Raw genomic sequence first — 9,041 nt, 5'->3', positions numbered from 1 at the left:
TCTGTGCTCTCCAGCAGGACACCCACGTGTTTCCCAAACACCAGAGCTGTCAGCCCCCGCCGTTACTGTTCTCAGCAAATATTTCATGTTAAATTCATTTAGGAGCGCCCACGTGCCCCAGGGCCAGCGCAGGGGGACCCACAAAGGCTGTCCCATCCCCATTACACCCCAGCAAGGGCAGCACGATGGCCAGCCCACTGTGGAAGAGACTCTGCGTCTCCAGGAGGACAGATGCCCGCCACCCTCCGGGGCAGGGAAACCTTGCCTGCCTTCCCCACTCAGCGCAGCCCAGACAGTGTGCACCTCTGGTTCTGGGGGCCCGCGGGCCTTCAGCAAGGACCCCCCTGTGGGTGGGGTGCTCATGGGTGGCCTGTGGTCACCCCCGTCCTCCCAGCCTCTGGCCCTGCCCCTCACGTCACTCCCCCGCTCAGGGAAGCCAGCAACGGCAGGCGGGTACTGTTATCCCCATGTCCAGGGGCCTGGGACTCGGGGCTCAGAGGGCAGACGCCAGGGAGCCCTGTGTTCCCAAAGGCCCATCATTGGGGACCAGGATGGGACCTCAACGGAGGAATTCCTAACGCGTCTGAGCTGGTCGCGTCCTCGGGCACAACACGGGCTTCTGCTCGGAGAAGTTACTGTTACTAATGAAGAGAATCAGGTACACATCGTCCCTGAGAAGGTCCAGAATGGAAACGCTGGGCAGCACAGCCTGGGGCGCTCTGTCCACGTGTCCCCGCTGCCCCGATGCCATCCAGGACCGTGCTGGGCGCCTGTCCAACCTCCTGCCACGTCGGGGGCGTCCGAGCGCCTCGTGGGACAACCGAGGGCAGGGCTGACGCGGACGCGCCTCACAAAGCAAACACGGACGGAGGCAGGCGGGCTCCGGGCGAACCCACAGCCATAAAGTCCTGCTTCCGGCACCTCGGGCATCAGCTCAACGCAATCAAACAGCATGATAAAGGACAACTATAAAGTCACAAATGTCAGCCCCGGGACCCACGTCCGGTGTCCAGCTCCCTGGGTTCCGGCCAGACAGGGAGGCCCGGGCCCACATCCCAGCCAGACGTCCAGGCCTCGGCTCTGACCCACGGACCCGCCAGGCATTCCAGGGGCAGGAGGCCTCGGGGCTCCCCGATCCCTGGGTCAGTGCCCCCAAGACAGGTGTGTGGCTCAGCCCCTCTGCCTCTGACCAGACAGGCGCCAGGGATGGTCTCCCCAGGGAAGAGAAGGGGAGCAAGCCCGGGGCTCAGGAGCCGGGCGGCCTGAAACCCACCTCTGGCTCCGCGCCGTCCTCGCCAAGCCCCTCAGCCTCTGAGAATAGACTTGAAGCCGGAAGACCGTCACCTCACACCCACCAGGCCGCATGTGACCAAACAACACAGAAGAGAAAATGACAAGCGTTAGCAGGGGTGTGGGGAGACTGAGCCCTCGTGTTCCGCTGCTGGGAAGAAGAGGCAGGTGCTCTGGGACACACTGAGGGGGCCCCTGGGGTAAAACATGGAGCTTCCATGTATCCCGCCACCAAGGGCTGCCCCAGAGCACGGGAACCAGGAACGCGTGTGGACGCTCGCACACCCGTGTTCACAGCCGCTGACCCACGGGAGCAGCCCCCGTGTCCATCAACGGACGCGCGGGTACACGTGGTCTGTCCACATACCAGCCTGTCCCTCGGTCCCACGGAGGGACACGCTGACACCGGCCACAGCTGATGGACCTGGGGGACGTGATGCGGAGTGAATATGACACAGAGGGACAAATACTGCAGGATCCCACCCAGATGGGGTCCCTAGAGTCTCCAGATTCGCAGGGACAGAGAGTGGACGGTGGGCGCCGGGGCCAGGGGAGGGATGGGGTCGGTGTCTCACAGGGACAGAGTCTCCATTTGGGAAGATGGAAAATTCTGGAGACGGATGGTGGGGACGGCCGCACAACAGTGTGAATGTGCTTCGTACCCCTGAGCCGTGGGCTTAGGGACGGGGAAGATGGTACGTTTTATGTCCTGTGTATTTTACGACGACTGGAAACGAAGAAGACTCTGGGAGTGGCCTCGCTGGGCGGCCGGGCTCGGGCCCTGAGGCCGCGTCGTTGGCCCGCTTGACAGGGGCGGGAGTCACCCCGCACTGACCGACCCGCGTGGCCACGGCGGGAGCCCCGTGTTTGCAGCCGTGGGTGCCTCTCCACGTGTGGCCGGCCCCTGTCTGCAGCCTGGGGCTGGGCCACGAGAGACTTGCCTGAAAACGCGTCGCGCGTGGGGCTCCACACGCCTGACACGGACGCTCCGACTCACCGTGGCCACGACGCCGGCCCCTGTGCTCCTTGAAGCGACGGGGCCCCTCGTTCATTTCGGGGAGAAGGGCCGCCGGGATCCCGGGTCCGAGCAGCCACGGCACGGAGGCCGGGTTCTCCCGAGGGGCCAGGGCGGCTGGCGCGGCGACGGAGAGCGCTGCCTGGGGCGGCCTGGCCGTGGGCCTCAGCTCGAGGCCAAGGCTGGGTGGAGTGAGATGAGGTGGTTGTTCCCTGGGACTTTGCACCGGACCGGGCGCGCGTGGGGGGATGGGGTGCGCCAAGCCTGATCCTTGCAAAGGAGCCAAGAGACCCCCTCCCCAGGGCAGCTTTAGCACCAACGTGAGCCAGTGAAAAAGGCAAATTACTTCTCTGTCTCGTCATGAAGAGAGTCCGGAGCTCACAGGCCCCCAAAGGGTCTCAGGGCCCTCAGGGAATCGCGGGCCTTGCTAGAGAGCGGCCAAGACCACCCACATGGGGCGATATTATCAGAATCACCTGGTGAATGTGGATGCCCGGACAGGGACGTGGGCTGGGGACAGCTCTGTGGCCCAGCCCCTCCAGGGGTCCCTCCAAAACCTGAAATAAACCGCAATGGTCAATTCTGCCACCATGGGCCACGGTCTTCCTCAACCCGAGACGAGGCCAGGCCACGCAAAGGGTGAGCATGGGTTCCCGCGCCCTGCTCGGGGCCAAGCCAGTAGCCGCTTGGGGGTACTGGACACACACACCGTCTTCTCTGGGCCCCCGTTTCCCTCCCTGGTCACTATGCCCTGCTGGTGGGAGGGGTGGGCTGTGTCTGCAGCCCCCCGGGCCAGGGCTCAGGGAGAGCCTGGCCTCCCACTGGCCCGCCTCCCAGGGACCCAGCGAGGAGCCTGCCGGGGCTCAGACAGGCAAAGCCACCACGCTCCTTCGAAGGACAAACAAGGGTGCCAGTTCCTGGGAAGCGCTGACAGCTGGGGGCCAGGCTGGGGACGAGAGCTGGCCGGGGTCTGTTGTCCACACCGCGGCCCCACCCTGTCCCAGTTTATGGCCAGGTCCTGTTGCGGGCACGGGTCCAGCGCCAACACCCTTCCTCCTCCTGGCATTGGCCAGAACCAGCCTCGGTCCGGGAATGAGGGCAGTGGTGTCGGCTTCTCACTCCCCCGACACGGAGGACACGGGCAGCCGTCCCCTTGTCTGGACCCCAGAACCAGGCAGTGTCACAGGGAGTGGACGAGGATGCGGCATCCCGCTCGGCGCACCCCTCCCCCAGAGTCCAGGCTGCCCTCTGGGCCAGGGCAGACATGCCATGGGCATCTCAGACATGGCCAGAGAGGGCCGGGGCTCACAGCCTGCGTGTCTGACACTCACACTGGGGTCGCAGCCTCAGCGGGGACCCACCTGCCTCCCCTGAGCCCCTGTGTAACCAACCAGTTGTGGCTGGAGGCATAGATGGGACAAGAGTCTGCAAAACTGGGGGGTCAGCCCAGAGGGGTTGGGGGGCTTCCTGGAGAGAGGTTAGGCTGGGCCCAGGGCTGGGTCTATGGGCACAGGGTTCGGTCTGAGGCTTGGGAGAAATCAGGACAGGGCTAGGCTGGGTGAGGTGTGAGGGAGGGGAGCTAGGGTCAGGGAGCTGGGACCACATCAGGAGCCCCCTGTCAGCCACCAGACAGGGCAGGACGCAGTGCCCTAGGAGGGCCTTCCCCGGTCCTGCATCTGTCCCCAGGCGGGGGGACCCTGGCCGCACCCAGCCCACCACTCCCTCCAGTGAGGGCCCAGAGGACCCCGTGTGGCCCTGCCCAGCCGCGGTGGGGCCCGTAGACACATGGTGGGGGAGAGCGGCCAGGCTGCCCTCTGCTGGGACCCACCTCTCCAGACCCAGGTAAGGTCCCTCAGAGTCATCTTCTCCCAGGTCCAGCATGGGCTAGGGGAGGGAGGGGCAGTGGCCACATTCACTCAGCCCCCAACCCCCTGCAGCAGCTCAGCCAGGTGCCCTGGGGGACCCCAAACAGCCGGAAGGTGGGGAGGAAGAAGGAAGTGGGGGAGGGGAGGACGAGGAGCTGGGCCCAAGCCCCCAGGGCTGGAGGTGCCTGTTTCTGGGGCGTCTGGAGCCACAGACCCTCACTGGCCTCTTCGGAGCCCACCCACTGTTTGCTCTGGGGCCTTCCCCCGCTGCAGGCTCAGCATACAGCTGGTGCTCAATAAAAGCTCACAGTTGTTGATGGCAGAGGACAGTTCCTGTGCCCGTGTGGGTTGCCACTTCCTATCTCCATCTCTACCCTGAGGTCAGCGAGGGCCCTTGGGGGCAGGAATGCAAGCTGCCAGGGGACAGCAGGGTCCTGGGAGGCACAGGCCGCCCATAGCTGGGCTGCTGAGGACCAGGCCATGGGCGAGGGTCTCATCATCCCATGGGGGCCTCCGTGGAGGGGTCTGCCCATGAGGAAACAGGCAGTGACTTTGGGGCCCCCGAAAGGGGCCACCTGGGAAATGGGTACGTGTCTGGCTGGGAGTTTGGGGGCCTCAGGCCAGACATGGCCCTCAGCTGCTGCCCCCAACAGCACCCCCAATCACAGTGACCACCAAGATGACTGGGCCTGAAGGGACCAGCCCGGGCCAGGCTCCTGAAGGGCATGACCCAATGTCACCCGATTGCCTGATGTGGTTCGTCCCCATCTGGGGTGCGTGAGGAAACAGGCCATGATCCCACCAGGGGCAGAGCTGGACCAGACAGGGTCCGCTGCCAGTGTTCCCAGGAGTGGGGGCACCAGGGGGTCCCATCCTGAAAAGCCTTGTGGAGAGAGCCCTCCCCCTGGGGCCGGGGTGCCCGGGCCTGGGGTCTGGGGCCCACCACATTGGGCTGATGCGCCCACTGCCAGACCACTGACCTCGCCCTCGGCTCGGACAGCACAGAGACTGACCACCAGGGTGCTTTAGGGGTAGCAGGGGGTACCTCAGATTTTGGAACCTGTGCATCATGACCTGGAGCCCCCACGAAGCCAGGAAGGCCAGCTGGGGAGGCAGAGACCAGCTCCACCCCTCCAAGTCCACCCCCGGCTGAGCCACCCCCATGTCCCCAGACTTGACAGGTGCTCAGTGAACAATGCAGTCTCGGGCCAGACAGCACACAAGGCAGCCCCCCAGGCTCTCTCTCCTGGGGGCACAGAACGGTGGGTCTGGGGGCCACCAAAGCTTGTGGACATTTCCCAAGGGGCATGATCAGATCTGGGGGCGGGGAACAAAGCCCCAGGGGCAGGGGAGGGGCACCCATGGAAGGTGAAGGGAAAGCAGAACTGGGTTGGGATGGTGATGGGGGAGGGAGGGGGTGTCAAGGAGGCCGGATAGCACCCAACGTCGCAGAAAGATACGGGGGAAGACCCCACCCGAGTCCTTGGGGACGGGTCCCCCAGGGGCTGGAGGCTAGGTGACCTTCCCTTTTATCTTCAGGAAACTGCTCCTACCTCCCGGGTCATCAAGTCACCCGGTCCTTGTGGGCAGCAGGGGTGGGAAGCGGCTGTCCGGTGTCTGGGGCCTTGAATATTTGCAGCAGGAGAGGGCTCTCAGTCCCTCAGGTGCAAACACTGGCCTCCGCCCCCCGGAGCCACACCCAGGCCCTGCCGGGCCCCGAGGTCCCAGCCGCCATGTGCCCACCTGAGCAGTACTCTGGGCCCAGGGGCTCCGACAGCCTGATGCGCAGAGACCTGGCCCCCAGGCCCCCCGAGGCGTGTCCAGGTCACCCTGCAGCCCCTCCGCCCACCCGAACCAAGCTGGGTCCAGCCGGATCCCTGAGCCAGGCCGCTGGAAGGTTCCGCAGGAGGGCGGCCCACGAGGGTGCTGAAGCCACCAGCAGGTGGCGCCAGTTCGGGCCATGTGGTGGTGGGGGGTGTGGTCGCGAGATGGCACAGGCAAGCAGGCGTGGGAGCCCCAGGGGCGTGGGAGCAGCGAGGCCTGAGTGCGTGAGCGTGTGACGGTGCGTGGCCCCGCCGTCGGGACCCCCGCCCTCAGGGGTCAAGCAGGCCAGCAGCCTCACGGCCCTGGAGCCGGACTGGAGGACATCCCACTGTGACCTGATGCCCTCTGTCCTTGTGCAGCGTGGCCCCAGGGGGCGTCTTCCACGGCTCTGGCCGCCTGCAGGCCCCATGGCCACGGGACACGCAGGTCTGTGGCCTGCACGTGGGGTAGGTGTGTCCCCTGTCTGTGCCTGGTCTGTCCGTGGGACAGTGGCTCCTTCTCCCTCTGCTGAATGCACAGTGATGGTCACTCACAGCGCAGGGACCCATCGCTCTGAGAGTTCCACTCGGTGGGCACTCTGCCCCAGGAGGCCAACGATCCCCTGCTCTGTCACGGCCCTGGGCCGTCCTTGCCTGGTCCCTGTCCCACGGAGGGCCACCTGCTTCCAAGCCCTGGGCCACTGGGCCACGGTGACCGAGGCTCGAGAGAATTCCTGAGACTCCACCTGATGAGTAGCAACACCAGTCCTTGGAGGGGGTCCCAGGCCCCACCCAGAGGCCCCAGGGCTCAGCACACCTCCCAGAGGACGGTCAGGGCCCGTCCTGGCAAAGCCGGGACCGGGCTGAAGACGAAGGGCCCATCCTGGCAGTGGGTCCCTGGGGCAGGGGATACATGATTACTGAGTCCAAAGGCCGGTGAGTCTGGGGCATGCCCAGAATGACCACTGGGCTCCAGGGGTGGGAGGAGATGGGACCTGTCTGGACCCGCCACACAGCCCCCCCCCCAGGCGATCAGCCGAGCTGCTCAAGCGCATAAGGCCCGCCCCAGGAAAAGGGAGGCCGGCCAGCCTCAGCCACATCCACAGGCTGGGGACCCACACCGGGAGAGCTTCCAACAGCCCCATCTCCCTGAAGAAGGAGAGGCCGTGGCCAGGGAGTGCAGCCGGCCAGGGATGGCCACCCCCAGGAGGGGACAGGGCCCCGCGAAGCAGGGCCCACAGCTGGACCAGGGGCCAGGGTCCATGGTGACCCGGCTACAGCAAGGTGGCGGGGGGGAGGTCTGCCAGTGGCCACGTGCACAGGCCTCCAGGAAGGGGATGTGGCCTTTGACCTGCAGATTACAGAGGGGCCTGGGTGGGAAAGTCCGCAGAAAGCTCTCGAGGAGCAGCTGGTAGGGGCCTGCCTGTTGACGCAGCACGGGGTCAGCACCAGGGGTGAGGTTCCTGGGGGGGGCCTATCGACCCGGCATGGGGTCAGCTGTCGGCGATGGGGCTCGTGGGGCTGCCTGTCTACCTGGCATGGAGTCAGGGCTGGGTGTGGAGATCCTGGGGGGCCCAGAGAACACCAGCCTCAGACACGCGGGCAGCAGAGCCCGGCGGAAAGTACAGGCTGCCCTAGTTAGCGGTCACGGGCACCCTTGTCCTGTAGACTTCAAGGGCCCCAGGGAGGCTGTGGGGCCTGAGGGCTGGGGACGGACTCTGGAGTCAAGGCCCAGGCCCAGGGTCCCACATTTATCTCGGTGATCTCCAGGACGAGGTGGGGGAGAGGGAGAGACTCATACCCTGGGTGGCCCCAGGGGAGGGCGGCCTGTGAGCAGCTAGCTCGGGAGGCCTGAGGGAGAGAGGACTAGCTCAGGGGTACCCACAGCGCAGACGCCTCTCGGGCAAAGCGGGGACCTGCATTTCCCCCAGCAACAGCCCACAGGGCCTCCGGAAATGGGCTTCTCCTTCTGTGACAACAGCCTGCGACGGAGGGCAAGCACAGAGGCCTTGGGAGGATTGGCCCACCCACCCAGTCCCCAAAAGATGAAAAAGCCGCACCACACAGCCACCAAAACAGTCTCCAAAGAGCAAAGGAATTCCTGCAGCGTGACCCCGTGACATGTCACTGAGCACAAAAGCGTATGTCTGGTGCTTGGTCGTGCCCCCCGCATTCCTCAGGGTAAGTCCTGACCCCAGGACCTCAGAACGGGACCTGACTTGGGAATCGGGTCCTTGCAGGTGAGGTCATTAGGGCACGCCCCCTCATCTGATATGACTGCGTCCTTCCGAGAAAGGGAAACTTGAACTGGGCTAGTTTGCAGGGAGAGGAAGGGGAGCCAGTGAACGGAGGCAGAGGTGGCGTACGGCTGCAAACCAGCGAGCCCCGGGAAGCCTGGGCCACCAGCAGCCAGGGGAGGGACACCATAGCAGGAGCGAGCCCTGCCCACGCCGGGATGAGGCCCCCAGGGCCCGGATGGTGGACACTGCTGGTGTCGTGACTACCCCAGGACAGTTGCAACGGCCCACAGACAAGGTTCATGGGTTTGGACAAAGGGCATGTCTATCTTCTTGTAGCCTTTCTGCATCTTTCCACATTTTACTGAGTGACTCTCAGTAAAAAAGTGACTCTCCACAGTACGATTTTTTTTTTTTAATTTAAATTCCGTTTCATCAAGGACTTCCGTCTCCGGCAAGGAGAGCAGCAGAGCCTGGTTCTCCTCCAGCCTGTCTGGAAGGTGGAACAGTGTGGGGAACAGTCATCCAGAGGCTGGGACTCAACAGTGAGAGCCACAGTCCCAGGAAAAGGGAGACAGCAGGGAGGGGACCGGAGGAGTTCGTCTGCCGCCCGGGAGAATAGACGCGGGGTCCAGGCAGGAGGCCCTTGATCCCGCCTGGCAGGGCATGCAGTGGGGAAAAGGCTGCGTGGGGGGGTGCCGGGGGGGGGAGTTGGCTGGGTCCCAAAAAAGCCAGCTGGACACCAGCCGCCTGCTCCAGTCGTTGGGGGACGTTCCCGGAGCCAGAGGAGACCAGGGAGCGCGTCACCGCGGAGGCTCAGCAGCACAAGGGG

Source organism: Enhydra lutris, unplaced genomic scaffold (genome assembly GCF_002288905.1).
Source record: "Enhydra lutris kenyoni isolate GAN:26980312 unplaced genomic scaffold, ASM228890v2 scaffoldscaffold22, whole genome shotgun sequence".
In the NCBI taxonomy this organism is placed as follows: domain Eukaryota; kingdom Metazoa; phylum Chordata; class Mammalia; order Carnivora; family Mustelidae; genus Enhydra; species Enhydra lutris.
The sequence above is the reverse complement of the archived record's forward strand: the minus strand, read 5'-3'. Positions refer to the sequence as shown.